The sequence below is a fragment of the Panthera tigris genome, chromosome D1 (assembly GCF_018350195.1).
Source record: "Panthera tigris isolate Pti1 chromosome D1, P.tigris_Pti1_mat1.1, whole genome shotgun sequence".
Classification (NCBI taxonomy): domain Eukaryota; kingdom Metazoa; phylum Chordata; class Mammalia; order Carnivora; family Felidae; genus Panthera; species Panthera tigris.
The window spans coordinates 8,735,844-8,751,546 of NC_056669.1; the positions used below are offsets into that span (position 1 = coordinate 8,735,844).

The following is a 15,703-nucleotide window of genomic DNA, read 5'->3' on the forward strand; positions in this document are numbered from 1 at the left end:
CCTCTAGTTTTTCTGGATCCCATGTTGCCTCTCTTGTTCACTCCACATTACGATGGAACTGTACCCTTTGGGAGCTTCCACCTAGATGATACATGGTTGGCAAATAATTTGAGACTTTGCATGTCTGAAAATACCCTTATTTTCCCCTTACACTTGTTAGAAGTTTGGTTGGATACAAACTTTTTCAGTGATATTTTATCTCAGAGTTTTGAGGTGTTGCTCTATCATCTTCCAGTATTTTGAACTATTGTTGAAAAGTCTGATGCCAGTCAGATTGCTGATCCTTAGCATCTTATGTGGCCTGGTTTTTCATTCTGGAAGCCCTGGTCTTCTCTTTATTCCCAGTTTACCGAAATTTTACAATGATGTGCCTTGGAGAGTGTGGTAGTCACCAGAAAGCTTGTCTTCTTTCCACGGGGAAGAGCGGACAAGGAGAAGACCGTGCCCAGCCCTGCACAGCCATCTCCTACCCCCTCGCATCCAGGAAGCAACAGTTCTCTCCAACACAAGGAACGGGAACAGAACATCCGCGTCAGCTTATGTGATGGTGGATCAAGGGACTGGACTGGGGTGAGGGAGGTGAGAAACAGGGATATACCTGGCTCCTGGCAACCAGTATCAGAGAAGGGAGTGGGGCAAGGGAACCAAGGCTCGTGTTCCTACTTCCACTGTCTCTAATGTCCTGCTCCTCACCCCTGTGCCTGCTTGGTGCTTGCAGACCCTGAGTCTGACCTCTCTGGGAGAAGTGTCTTCTGCCTTGATCACATCTTCCTTTCCAGGGGGTTCAGCCTGCATTGTTCCCAACTCTGACAGTCTCTCTCAATCATTCATTGATTCACTCGTTCACTCGTTCATTCTTTTCCATCTTCCAAACACTTACTGAAGTCCTTTTCTGCCATTCTCCTTATCTTTATGAGCTGTATCATTTTCTCACCTGTAGCTTATTCTAGTGGAGTTTGGATGGATCTAGAAGTATGCTAATTTCCTGGGGCTGCTATGACAAATTACCACAAACTTGGTGGCTTAAAACCAAAGAAATTTATTCTCTCACATTTCCGGAGGCCAGAAATCTGCAATCACTTTCCCTGGGCTGAAATGAAGACATCGGCAGGGCCATACTCCCGTAGAGACATAGGCTCTACGAGAAAATCTTTTCCTGGCCTCCTCCAGCTTCCTTGTCTTGTGGCCACGTCCCTCCAATCTCTGCCTCTGTGATCACATCTCTTCCCTCTGTTTCTCCAAAAAGATACTAGTTGTTACTTTTAGGGCCCCCTCAGATAATCCAGGATAATGTCCATATTTCAAGGGGCTTAACTTAATCACATCTGCAAAGTCTCTGTCCAATCAGGTAACATTCATAGGTTCTGGGGATTACGATGTGGACAGACCCTGGGAGCCATTATGTTGCCCACCACAAGGAGAGAAGATAAAGGCATATGGTCAATGTACCATGTTTCATGGGAGTCCTTTCTATGTTTTCTTCTAGTACCTTTAGATTTCCTTTTACACATTTAAATCTTTGATCCAGTTGGAATTTTTAGTAATGGAGCTTCCCCATTCTCTGAAACACTAGTTGTTACATATCTGTATTTCCCCCATACAGAAGAAACAAAGGTGACTTCCTCTTAAGAGAAAAAAAATTAGAACACGTTTTATTGTCCTGTGGCAAATACAAAACTATTTTTAAAAAGAAGTAAATAGGGGCGCCTGGGTGGCTCAGTCTGTTGGGCGGCCGACTTTGGCTCAGGTCATGATCTCATGGTCTGTGAGTTCAAGCCCCATGTCGGGCTCTGTGCTGACAGCTCAGAGCCTGGAGCCTGTTTCAGATTCTGTGTCTCCCTCTCTCTCTCTGCCCCTCCCCCGCTCATTCTCAGTCTCTCCCTCTCTCTCTCTCAAAACAGGAATAACCTTTAAAAAATTTTCTTAAAAAAGATTTGCTTCTGGGGCACCTGGTGGCTCAGTCGGTTAAACGGCCGACTTCAGCTCAGGTCATGATCTTGCGGTCCGTGGGTTCAAGCCCCGCGTCGGGCTCTGTGCTGACAGCTCAGAGCCTGGAGCCTGTTTCAGATTCTGTGTCTCCCTCTCTCTGACCCTCCCCCGTTCATGCTCTGTCTCTCTCTGTCTCAAAAATAAATAAACGTTAACATTTTTTTTTTTTTTAAAGAAATAGATTTAATCTCAAAGAAACCACCTTTGCTCACTTTGGATTCTGGAGAGTATGCATGGAGAACAGAAAGGCCCTTCCCTAGAATCACTTCTCGTCTGATGAGAACACCCCAGCCTCGGGCAGCGGGATGGAATTGTCTAGGCACTGGCATTACCTGACAGACACGTAGCAGTGGGACAGGTGCGTGTAAGGAAGGACACCCTCACCTTCCCTCTCACCTCCCAGCCTGCAGGGAACAACACACTTTGGGGCCTGCGAACCTGTCCCTGCAGTGCGTGCGGTGAGGAGTAGAAGACCAAGCAGGCTAGGTCTCCGGTCATACTTCCCAGGGGCCGCAGGTCTGGCTGGTCCTCAACCTGAACATGAACAAGTACAAGATGTCCACATTTATACCCCATTTCTGATACGCCCTGAGGCAGTTTGCCAATGGCCTTCCTGGGGCTTCGGTGCAGGCTGTGAATAGAATTTTCCGTCGCAACCTTCTTTTCACTTAATGAAAATTTAGAGTACGCCAGGGAGATTGTTTCAGGTGAAAGCATTGCAATTTAGCTCCTTTCTGGACCTTGTGGGTTTGAGTCATGTTTTGCAGGAGCGCTAGGGGATGTAGAGAGGATATTTTTTCTGAAAACTTGGGATTTCAAGCTGGGTCTTTTATTTGTATTCCCTCGTTTCTTTTAGTCTTAATTGTGACATTTCTATTATGAAAAGAGAATGACAGAATTTGAGTCACATTTCCCTCCAAGCACTAATCTAATGTAATGTGCTGCTTCTCGATTTCACACGTGGGTCCTGATTGCTTGGTCTTGCTCCCTTCCACTCCTGAATGCCCTGTCTCCCATTCACATACACGTTCATGTCTGGATCCTAGATCTGTCTTTACGGGCCCTCTCGATGCTTGTGTGTTCTCTTTTGTTACCTTTCAAACCTTCTAAGCGTCCCTCTTTGTCTCAGTAGGATTGTCTTACACTTGCCCGGCACCAGATCTGCCTTCTTGCAGTGACACAGTAACACGGTCTAATGTTTTGCCTTTGAGTGTGCCCAGAGAGTGACAGTCGGAAGGACGCATGAGCGGTGGACAAAGGAAGAGGAGGAGGTGTGAAGAGATCTTGGGTCTTCTCCTTTGAAATCTGAATCCAGGACCAGAAAGCATATTTAATTTTGAACTATACAGAATGGCTGGCACAGGAGCAAATGTTGGGAGCAGTGACAAAACTGAGTGCCACAGCCAATTTTCTGGCATCTCCTACTTTTTCCCCTTGGCTTTCTTGTGAAAACTTTACCCTAATACACTACCACTTGCTTGTTTATGAAAGTTCTGTGAGCTGACAGCAGAGATTTTAGAATCCGAAAGACTTGGTTTTAATTCTCAGCTTTGCTATGTGACCTTGGACAAATTATACAACCTCTTTAAGCTTCAGCTTTTCCACAGTCAATGTTTATCTCATGAGAGATAGAGAAAAATGCATGTAAAAGCCTTGGTATAGTGCCCAGCAATTCAAACAATCCAGAATGCCAATTCATACATTCAACAAATATTTACTGAACATTCGCTGCGCTCCGAACTGAACTGTCTGCTGGGTGCTGAGCATGCTGTGGGCAATGTGCCTTTATGGAGCTTACATTCTGGGGCGGGGGAGGGGGGAGCAGATAATTAACATATACACAAAATGCAATTACAAATGCTGATTAGCCCCTGAGTAACTAAATAGGATGTGGGGCCGGGAAGAGCAGGGAGGATCTCTCTGCTAGCAAAGCGGAGGAAGGCTTCACTGCAGCCTGAGGAAGAGAATGAGCCAAGCGGAGCCAAGAGCAGTTTAAGGCAGAGGCAATTAGATCACCGGCTTAGCGAGAGCCCCCCTCACCCCAACCCCCCACCCGCAACTGACTGGCAACTGGCGAAAGCCCTGGGTGGGTTGGGTAGACGCCTAATGGACTCTTAGGGGCTGGAATCCACAGTGGATTCCCAGTTTTGAATCCCTCTTTGTGCAGTTTCACAATCTGCCAGACTGTTTCTTTTCTACTCTGGCTCCATCTATTGAATGAAAATGACCAGTGCTACCTAAATTTCTCCATAATGGCTTTGTTTGCAATCTTCAAATTAAGTGGAGACTGAATACACTTTCCCTTAACTTTAGACTTAATTTTCACTCTGCCAAGCTCTATGTCTGGATAGAAGGAGTTTAAAGGGATTTTGATCATTCCTTCTGAGCACATTTTCTTTCTTGCAGGAAAGTTTCAGTGTCTCATAATAGTAATTAATTACTTTGGCTACTGTGGGCTTACAGAAGCCAGAGCCTTCCATTTGTTTTGTTTAAATGAAAAACCACCGTCTAAAGTGGAGTCACTCTGGGGCGCCTGGATGGCTCGATTGGTAGAGCATGTGACTCTTGATCTCAGGGTCATGAGTTCAAGCCCCACACTGGGTGTAGAGATTACTTAAAAATAAAATCTTAAAAAATACAGAGTCACTTATGCCAAGAGTTCCATGCGAGTAAGCCAAGACTTATTTTGCCTAACCTGCCTGCACTTTCAACCCCCAGGCGTGTAGCTTGGGACTGGTCAACGTGAATTTCCTGGTTAGTACTAGGAAATTTACCGATAGACCCTCCTGCTCTCCTTAGGAGGGCGACCTTGCCTGAAACAATGCCTTCTTTGGTAATAATTTCCTCTTTTTTGCTCCCTTTCTGATTTAAAAACCTTTCCTTTTCTGCAGCTGAAAGGAGCGCCTTTCAATTTGCTACATGGGCTGCTGCCCCTTTCATGAATAGTTTGATAAAGCCAATTTTATCTTTCAACCTACTAAGTTGAATTTTTGTTGTTTAAGGATTTTCACTGGTCCTCAATTAACTATTTTCAGTTTGCAAAAGTCGCCTTTCTGGAAGACCTTCCACTGATACTGTTACCACTATGAGAGTCCCAGGGGCTGACCTGGTCTAACACAAGGCTTATGCAGCTTTCCGGTCCTTTTGGCCTCTTTATCCTAGAGAAACCTGGCCCACCAGGTTGTCCACATATTTCGAACACTTGGAATTGCTTTTCTGACCGTTTCACTTCATTTCTACTCTCAAGCTCAGGGGTAGTTTCAGTTCATTAACTCTTTAATGTTTAATAAATGCTTACTATGGGGCAAAACATTTATTTATTTTTATTTTATTTTTTTAAAAGACACAGCTGCTCTTAATTTTTTCTAATTTTTTTTTTTTTTGGAGAGAGAGAGAGAGAGAGAGAGAGAGAGAGAGAGAGAGAGAGACTGAGTCAGAGAGAGAGGGAGACACAGAATTCGAAGCAGGCTCCAGCACAGAGCATGATGCGGGGCTCGAACTCGTGAACCTCAAGATCATGACCTGAGTTAAGTCGGACGCTTAACCGACTGAGCCACCCAGGTGCCCCAACACTGATTTATCTAACTAAGAGGATTTACTATACTCTTATCGGGAGTACATTAAAGTTGTTACCCTCCTGAAGAGTGTATGCCAGGAGGTGGGGGAAGGGTGGATATGGAGAGAGACAATAAATAAATAAGTATAAAGTGTGTGAGACGGCTGACAAATGCTGCACAACATAGGAAGCATGGAAGAGGGGGTAGGCAGTTGCTATTTTACGATTTGCAAAGGCCTCACTAAAAAAAGTGACATTTGAAAAGACATGTAAAGAAAGTGAGGGAGTGAGGCACGTAGCTTTCTGGGGGGAAAAGCATTTCAGGCAGAGGGAACGGCAGAGGAAAGATGCTGAGGCACAGGGCCCGTGCAGCCAGCGTAGTAACGGGGTATGACTAATGAACAGAGACATATAGACACAATATAGTCACAAATACAGACACAAACATGGAGATTGTTTATTAGGGGTCCTGGGAATCTCGTCCTGATTTCTCCACAAATAAGCTGAGTGATGGTGGCAAGCCACTTAACATGTGGGGCCTACGTTTTCTCAATGTATACAAAGGTTTCAGTATCATTTAGGTCTTTTTGTGTAGACAGTTATGCTGTTTTGCCATTTTATGCTCTCCTGGATCCAGCTTTCTCTCATATGCTGACTCTAAGTTTTTTTCTCACAGGAGACTGTGCTGCGTTTTCCTCTCTTGTTCTGGCTTCTCAATGCCTTGAGTTCCCGTACAAGATTATCAAAAAGTATAACATGCTCAAAAAAAAAAAAAAAAAACAAACCCAAAAACCTATAAACCGTGGAAAGAGGAATATTGTTTCTTTCCAAAGCTTTGCTTACTTTGTTTTGTTTTGAATAGGTAACGCATCTGCACTGTCCAAAAGTTAAAGCCCTATCACGACGTACACACTGGGGAGCCTCGCTCCCTGCCCTGCACCTGTCTACCCTACCCTACTGTTCTATTTCTTTTTCATTTATCCTTTCAGGGCTTACTACACAAGTTCAAGCCATATGATTATAAATACTTATTTTCTCCTCTTTCTTACACCAAAGATGATACATTATATTCACTTCAATTTTTCACTTAATATATCTTATAAGTCACCATGTGTCGGTACACAAAGAACCTTTTACTTTATTTTTCAGCTGCGCATTATTCCATTGCAGGGTAGTACCAGAGTTCATTTAACCTCCAGATGAAGGACACTTTGAGGGCATTTAAAAGTTTTTTTTTTTTTTTTAATGTTTATTTATTTTTGAGAGGAGACAGAGCACGAGTAGGGAGCAGCAGAGAGAGAGGGAGACACAGAACCCAAATCAGACTCCAGAATCTGAGCTGTCAGCATGAGCCTGACAGGGGGCTCAAACCCACAAACTATGAGATCATGACCTGAGTTGAATCGGGTGCTCAACGGGCCGAGCCACCCAGGCGCCCCTGAAGCACATTATCAATATTTTGCTAATACAGACAGTGATGCAAATAAATAACACCATACACATATCAGTTCATATTATATAGCTGTACACACAGGGCTGGCAGCGTGGAGCCTGCTTGGGAGTCTTTGTCTCCCTCTCCCTCTGCTCCTCCCCTGCTTATGCCTGCGCTCTCTCTCTCTCTCAAAATAAATAAACATTAAAAAAAAAAAGAATCAAAAAGAGTTGGGAAGTTGAAACGCTGGTCAAAATTAAGGTAAGTTTTGATAAAACTGGATTCTTCAAAGCAGACCTCAAATCTGAGGCTATGCAACAGAATAGTATTCAGAAACTCCTGTAAGTAACAACATTAGAACAGAAAAACATTTTTTGTAACCCAAAGCTTGGTGTCAACTAAGTCCAAGGAAATTTGGCAACTGCTCTCTAGTTACTCATTCTTAATCCAAAGAAACCAACTGCCACCCTCCTGGAGACTGGTCTTAAGCTATCGCACAACACCATTAACTCGAGTTTTTTTTTACTGTTGTTTTTCATGCTGGTCTGGCCTGGGTAGGAACCAAGGGCAGCTCACGCCAAAATGTGCCATTCTGACATCCAGATTATCTCAAGCCTTCTTCCCAAAAAGACTCAGGAAGAAACTGTGACCTTCCCTCTTACTGCCTCAAAGAATTTAGACACAGGACCTGCTCCAGGAGGAGAGTCAGCACCAGATACCTACATCACACTAGGAAGTAGGTATAGTAGACGGGGAGAAGCCCAGCAAGGCCTCCTTGATCAAAATCCCACTGTTTCTGAAGGGTGCAGAAAAACATGTTCACCAAATATTTAGTCTTTTTCATCTTCCTGTGAATTGCTTTCGTTACCTTTGAAGTTCTAGACCCCCTACCCTCTTTAGGATGACATATACACCTCATTTTGACTGTCTTTGAAATCTTATGTCTTTGTGGATTTTGATAATGATAGCGCGAATCAAGAGCTATTAATGTATGCTACCGCAGTATGGTCCTGAAAGCAAAATATGCCAACACTGAAATATCAGAATTCTAAAAACATCTCCAGGGGGTAGTTAACATAAACATAAATCCGTTTAGAAAGCTTCAATTTACCTTGTGAAGTACTTAAATTTTAGAACAAAGTAACTAATCCTTATTTTTATTTTCAATTACAAGGTGTTCTCTGTAAAAAATTGTTAAGATTTACTGATACTTTATCACTCAGTACACTGTCAATTTTTATCAGTGTTCCCTCTGTACTTAATTGGAAATTTAGATTATTCAACTAAGTACAGGTTACTACACCTGTCAAATTTACTAGTCTTACTGAATGTTTGATGCATTAATTTCCAAAAGTATGCTAACAATCTCCCAATGTGATTGCATATTTGCCCATTTTCCCATGAAATTGTTTTATATATAATATATAACATACATATATGCTATGTTCTTAGATACTTGTAAGTTTAGAGTTGCTAGATATTCCAAATTAATTTAATGCTTAACACTTTTTTAGTGACCCTGTTTATCCTTTAAAATGCATTTTTTTCCTGGCCCATTTAACTGGATTTAAATAAAGTCCCCTTAATTGGACAGCAATACACCAAGGTACTTACCTTGTATTTTTCTATCCTTTTATACCTTTTACAATTTTGATATACCTCATCTAAATGTGGTAGAGTCAGAATTTTTGCATTTTAAATGGGGCGCCTCGGTGGCTCAGTCGGTTAAGCGTCCGACTTCAGCTCAGGCCAAGATCTTGCAGTTTGTGAGTTCGAGCCCCGCACTGGGCTCTGTGCTGACAGCTCAGAGCCTAGAGTCTACTTCCGATTCTGTGGCTTCCTCTCTCTCTGCCCCTTCCCCACTCGTGTTCTGTCTCTTTTTCTCTCAAAAATAAACAAACGTTAAAAAAAATTTTTAGAAAACAAAGTCTGCCTTTTCATTGGTATATTTAATCCATTTACTTTTGATATATTGGGACTTATTTTCAAGATTTCACTTTATTCTTTTAAAATATGTGCTTTTAAATGTTTTTTTCCCTTCTTTTATTCTTTTGGAGCTTAAATTATATATTTGTCAAGACAGAGGCTAAGCTGTGGTAACAAAGTCTTTAAAATACATACCTTAAGTAGCATAAATGTTAACTTGTTCCTCATGGAACACTGCAGCCGTGGGCTGGGGACACTGCTAGGTGGCTCTGCTACGTGATGTCATACAGGCTCTGACAGTCTGTCATCTTCAATCTTTACCTTCCATTTTTGCATCTCCCGTGACCACCCTGGTTGTTGCCATTTTCTAGGAAACTGGGAAAGGAAAATAGAAAGGAAAACAAATAGCTTCCTTTAAAAAGGGTTATCTGGTTGCACTTGCGTGGCTTTGGCAAGAGCTGTTACAGGGACATGCTCACCTGCAAAAGAAGCTGGGAAATGTGGTCTCTAGCTGGAAAGCCATGTGCTCCGCTAAAGTTCAAGATACTCTGTTACCAAAAAGAAGAAAGGGAGAGGATCTTCTCAATAACACTTTCACCCTGATTACTAATTTCCTGTTTTATATGATATATCGGCTCAGTCATGGAATTCTCTTTTGCTTTTATTTTTATCTTCTCACGAGATCATAGTTGTTATTACTGTTTTACAATCAGTTTTTATTTAGATTTACCCATATGGTTGCTAATATTTTGCTGTATCATTTCTTTTTGCCTCTTACCCCTTCCTTTTGGGTTCAATTTCACTATTCTTGAAGAACATTATATTGGCTATCTATCACTGCCTAACAAATGGTTCCGAAGCATAATGAACTGAAACAACATTTATTATCTGTTTCTCGACGTAGTGTGGCATCACTGGGCCCGCTGCTTCAGGGTCTCTCCTGGGCCACAGTCATGGGTCAGCTGGAGATGTGGTCGTCCTCCCAGGCTCGACTAAGGAAGTCTCTGCTTCCCAGCTCACTGAGATGGTTGTCGACAGGATTGTTACTCGCGAGTGGATAACTGGACTAACGTCTCAGTTCCTTGCTGGCTGTTCTTGGTTCTTTGCGATTCGAGCCTCTCTGACCTGGCAGATTCTTCATCACAGAATGTAAGCCAGGAGGGCAACAGAGGAAGAAAGCCAGCAAGACAGAGTTCGCAGTCTTTTATAACGTAATGCAGAAGTGACACCCCATCGCCCTTTTTCTGTTTTCAATTTTTAGGAACAAATCACTAGGTCCAGCCCGCCCTCAGGAGGAGGAGATTACACTTAGGTGTGAATCCAGCAGGCGGGGATCACTGGGAGCCATGTCAGAAGCTGCCTACTGTAGACACAGTCTTTGTAAGTTCTTTCAGTGAATCTGAGAGCAACAGGTCTATTACTTTTTGTTGGTTTAAAAATGACTTCATTTCAGTCTCATTTTCCTTCCTTCTGCAACTCCAAATAGCAGTATGTTAGACCATGTGATATTGTTCATAGGCCAATGATGCTATGTTCTTACATTTCTCTAGACTTCTTTCACTGTGGATGTCACTCTGGAAACTTTCTATTGCTGTGTTTACAGGTTCACTGACCTTTGCTTCTGCAATGTTACTAACTTCTAACCTTTGAATATTTAAACATTTAAGACACTTCCAAATGGCTCACCATCAGAGGATAAACAGAGTGGAAATCTGATAATATTTAAACTGAACAATACAGGGGCACCTGGATGACTCAGTTGGTTAAGTGTCTGACTCTTGATTTCGGCTCAGGTCATGATCTCACAGTTTGTGGGCTCAAGCTCTGCATCGCTCTGGACTCTCTGCTGATGGCACAGAGCCTGCTTGGGATTCTGTCTCCCACTCTCTCTCTCTCTGCCCCTCCCCTGCTTGCTCTCTGTCTCTCTCAAAAATAAAGAGACATTAAAAATTAACTGAACAATACAGAAAATACCACATTTCAGACTCGTGACACAGCTAAACACACTACTTAGAGGAAATTTAAGTACTTCGAGAAATTAAATACTTATTTTAAAAACGAGACTGAAAACTAATGAACTAAGTATCTACATCAAGAAGTTAGAAAAAGAACAAAGTAATAAATCCCAAGAACCCAGAAAGAAAGAAAGAACTTATAAAGGTAAATGAGTAAGATTAGAAAACAAAGATAAAGCACAGAAGATCACTGTCCAAAGCTGTTATCTGAAAAGACCAATAAAACAAACTTTTGCCAAGGTTATTCAAAGAAAAAAGAAAGGAGATCCAGAAAATAATATGAGAAATATGAAATGCAATATTAGTTATAGATCTAGCAGAGATTTTTTTTTAAAAGATAAGTAAATACTGGGAAAAAACTTATGCCAATAGATTTGGAAAATTTAGGTGAAATGTACTATTTGTTAGAAAATTATAACTTTTCAGAGTAGCTTTTGAATAAAGAGAGAACGTGAATAAAGCTGCAACTGTAGCAGATAAACTATCAAGCATTTATCCTGCCTTTTCCATACCGGTTCTCTTTGGGGAGATCTGAACAGAAGTTGAGGACAAGTCTGACTTTTTTTCTTTTAAATATTTACTTATTTTGAGCGAGAGAGAGAAAGAGAGAAAGAGAGAAAGAGAGAGAGAGAGGGAGAGAGAGGGAGGGAGGGAGGGAGAGAGAGAGAGAGAGAGAGAGAGAGAGAGGGAGAGAGAATCCCAAGCAGGCTCCGCACTATCAGTGCAGAGTCCGACACAGGGCTCAATCCCATGACTGTGAGATCGTGACCTGAGCTGAAATCAAGAGTCGGATGCTTAACTGACTGAGCCCCCCAGACACCCCAAGTCTGCCTTTATAGAAGTAGTCTAGATGATCAATGAAGAAGGAATGATAAAATTAGAACACCCGCATTTTGCAACCCCAAGCAAATCGTTCATCAGGGGTGACTAACACGACAAAAAAAGACAACGAGCTGTTAACATTTGGGGGGCATATTAAAAGTTTAAAAGAACATAAAAAGTAATCTTAACAAGAACTGGGACCTGAAACTGCAAGTTACTTGATCCAAGCTCTCATTTGCATATAACGAGTTAAGTGTCAGCTGTGGCAGAAGGGTTTACCGTGTGCACGGTTCCCAAGTTGCCTGGGTCAAAGTGCGGTTCCCCCAAGGACTGAAAGGAGTGCCGGAGGCCGGCTAGAAGTGAGCCAGCAGCAGGCGGCCAACATACCCTGCAGAGGAGAAAGACACGATGCAGGACTGATGGGCAGGGGAGGGCAGAGCTTGAGGGCTATTGTGCGTCCAGCTGAACGGTTTGTTTTATTCTATTAATAAATGATGATGAAATGTCATTCAAGGATTTTTCCATCACGTATTTTAATAGGATCAGCCTACTGGCAGTATGGAGGATGTCTCAGAGCAATTCTGATAAGACCACAGGCAGGAAGACCAATTAAGACAAAACCATTAATTTAGGGGCGCCTGGCTGGCTCAGTCGGAAGAGTGTGTGACTCTTGATCTCAGGGTTGTGAGTTTGAGCTCCATGTTGAATGCAGAGATTACTCAAATAAATAAACTTAAAAAAAAAAAAAAAGAGACAGAGACGGCAACTTCCTTAAATATCAATTATACCTTAAAATTTAGGAAACACACCAATATTAGCCATATTAATAAATCACCTGGGTGGGGGGGGGGGCACCTGGGAGGCTCAGTAGGTTAAGTGTCTGACTCTGGATCTCAGCTCAGGTCTTGACCTCAGGGTTGTGAGTTCAAGCCCCGTTTTGGGCTCTACACTGGGCGTGAAGCCTAGTTAAAAAAGATTACACTTAAAATTAAAAAATAAATCAGGTCGGGGTGGAGTGAGTAATTTCTTGAGATGAAACATACTTAGGTCTAATTTTGTACTCCTTTTAAAATACTTAATTTCTAAAAACAAACAAACAAAAAACCCAAACAAAATTTAGATAATTTCTGACCTTATCCCTAAATTACACAGGCTGTGTAGAATCTTTAGCATTTATTACTGAATGCAGAGTTGGAAAACATGACATATAAAATACGCATTAATAATATAAAAAGCTATTTGGCACCGAAAAAATACATAAAAAGTTTACATGGATGACATATGTGAATATATAATAAAATATAATAAAAATAATAAGAATATCGTTTCTTATGTTCATACCCTGGACTTGGGACCAGGAAGACCCAGATTTACAGTCTGGATCTATAGCTCACCAGCAGTGTGAGTCTAAGGAAGGCACAACCATCCTACACCTCACCTTCCTCACGTGCAAAGTAAGCGGGCAGGGGCTGTTTTGCTCACTGCTGTCTCTCTAGCACCAGCATGGTGATTTACATACTGCTTATGTCAATAAATATTTATGGATTAAAGACATTTATGGATTAAAGACAGAGTTGCTGTGATAATGAAATGAGATAAAAATTGTGGAAGCTCCTAACACAATTTTTTATTTATTTGAGAGAGAGGGAGCACGCAGGGGAGGGGCAGAGAGAGAAGGAGAGAGAATCCCAAGCAGGCTGCACATTGCCAGCACGGAGCCCCATGTGGGGCTCGAACCCATAAACCCTGAGATCATGATCTGAGCTGAAACCAAGGGTCGGAAGCTTAACCAACTGAGCCCCCCCAGGCGCCCCTGATACAATTCTTAAGAGACGTTATAAAATGGCTGCATCGTGCCAGGCCCTATGCCAGGTGCTGGGAACATGAAGACGAGTAAGACTGCATCCTTATCTTGGAAGCTTCCATCTACAAAAGCTATGTAAAGTATGTGTGATGGAACCCACAGTACCATGAAGCTCAAGAGTAGGTGCTCAAGAAACACTAAATCTGAATTTTTATGACACTTTTCAGTTTACAAAGCATTCTTGTGAACAGTATTCTATTTGAAGAGGTACAAGTTTTACGAGAAAGGACAAAGGTGTCAGGCATTCAGCAGTGGGAGGGATGATCTGTTGGGGTAAGTAGGCACCACTTTATTTTTTTTTTTCAACGTTTTTTTAATTTATTTTTGGGACAGAGAGAGACAGAGCATGAACGGGGGAGGGGCAGAGAGAGAGGGAGACACAGAATCAGAAACAGGCTCCAGGCTCCGAGCCATCAGCCCAGAGCCCGACACGGGGCTCGAACTCACGGACCACGAGATCGTGACCTGGCTGAAGTCGGACGCTTAACCGACTGTGCCACCCAGGCGCCCCAGTAGGCACCACTTTAAGGGAAAGAATTTGAAAAGAGCTCCCAAATATGGATGGATTTCAACAGAAGTGAAGGATGGAGGGGTGGGAGCTTTAGAAGAAAAGAAATACATAAGCAAAAGCTCTTCCTAATTCTGTATTACTTTGTACATGTATTAGGGCCCACATGTTTATAAATCCCATATGGAATACTGCTGAATTGATATTTGTAACCTTTGCAATCAACTCTGATCCATCTTTGAAGATCTGGAAAACATGTTTTTTCCATCTTTCATTTTCACCTACAGGCTTCATGAACTGTCATGGTTACTAAAGGAAGTTACAGGACAACATTAACTTATTCACGACTATTTACTCAACACTTGATGTGCTCAAAGCCCTAGAGCTGCTAGTATGGGGTCTACTAAGATGAACAACTACCCCACAAAGCAGAAAGCTGGAAGGGCTAAAACCCAGTTGAAGCTAGATTTGCTGAGAGGGAATGTGTGCACTCCCAGGCCATCCCTGTTTCCTTCCTACAATTAAAATTAATCGCACTTTGAAGATTTGAGCTTATAAAAAAAGAAAATTAACTTTTTTTTTTTTTTTTTACAACCTTCTCTTTCCGATTGTCAGGGCTTGTCGTGTCCTTTACAGCCTAGAAGTCTAGAAGTCTTTTTTACGGGAAAATTTAAGCAATTTGGGAGCCACACGACTGCTGTCTCCCTGCCTCCGGGTTTAATACCCCCCAAAGGTTGTCTCGAGAAACTCTGGTCAGGTCTAGCCTTTCTTGTTCTGAATATTCCTTAAAATATCTTTTATCGCATTTAACACAGCTACAATATCCACCTTTTTTGAAATATTGACCTTTTTTGAAAGGTGGCCTTAGGGAAGGGGGTCAAAGCTTGTGACGCACTGTACCGCTGTGCGTATTTTTCTGTAACCCTCAGAATGGCCCTGGACAGCGGAACATCTTATCAGTGTTAAAGTGTTACACTCTGATCCTTGGGGAGGATAATTTATCCAAGGTCTCAGAGAGTTCAAGAGTGGCAAACCTTGGATTTGAACATTGCTATTTATGACCTCAAAGCCCCATGCTCTTTCCACGGCAACGTATTCATCTTGAGAACGTGTATTTTTTAACTTATCTGTCTTCATTTTCGTAGAAGTCTTTAGTAAAATCTCAGTTCATCCAAAAGTTTCCAAACTCTTGGATTTCACGTACTGGACGCGCATTTGCTTGCAGTGGATTATTACACATGCTTTCCCCAGTAGCCCCTAGTTTCTTGATCGCTGCGATTATTTATAACGTCATAATCAAAGTTGTTCCTCTGTGTATCACGGTGGTTGGCACTGTGAAATCTCCTACTGCCCTTGTCTGACAATGCCCAGAATTCCCTTTCAGCCTATTTGGAACTCCAGGATGACAATCTCCCCGCGTTGCTTTTTATTTTAACAGGGAGGAGGAGGAGAAAGGAAGTGCGGAACAGGAGAAAGCGGTTTCGTTACCTGGGGGTGTTTTACCGCATCTTTCCGTCGAACGTTCAGCTATTCTTTAAAATTCCCGGTCCTGACACCGGGGACCGAGCAGCCAGGTGAAGACAAAGGCGGT

General features: G+C 42.3%; 1 long non-coding RNA gene across 1 annotated transcript; it reads right to left on the bottom strand.

Moving 5' to 3' along the window:
• Nucleotides 1-1,023: 1,023 nt before the first annotated feature.
• On the bottom strand, nucleotides 1,024-15,686 carry LOC122230977. The gene is made up of 4 exons (XR_006208041.1): nucleotides 15,601-15,686; nucleotides 9,383-9,451; nucleotides 9,099-9,278; nucleotides 1,024-1,230 (listed from the first exon to the last, which is right to left on the bottom strand). It is a non-coding gene; the product is annotated as an uncharacterized LOC122230977 (long non-coding RNA).
• Between the last annotated feature and the right edge of the window lie 17 nt (nucleotides 15,687-15,703).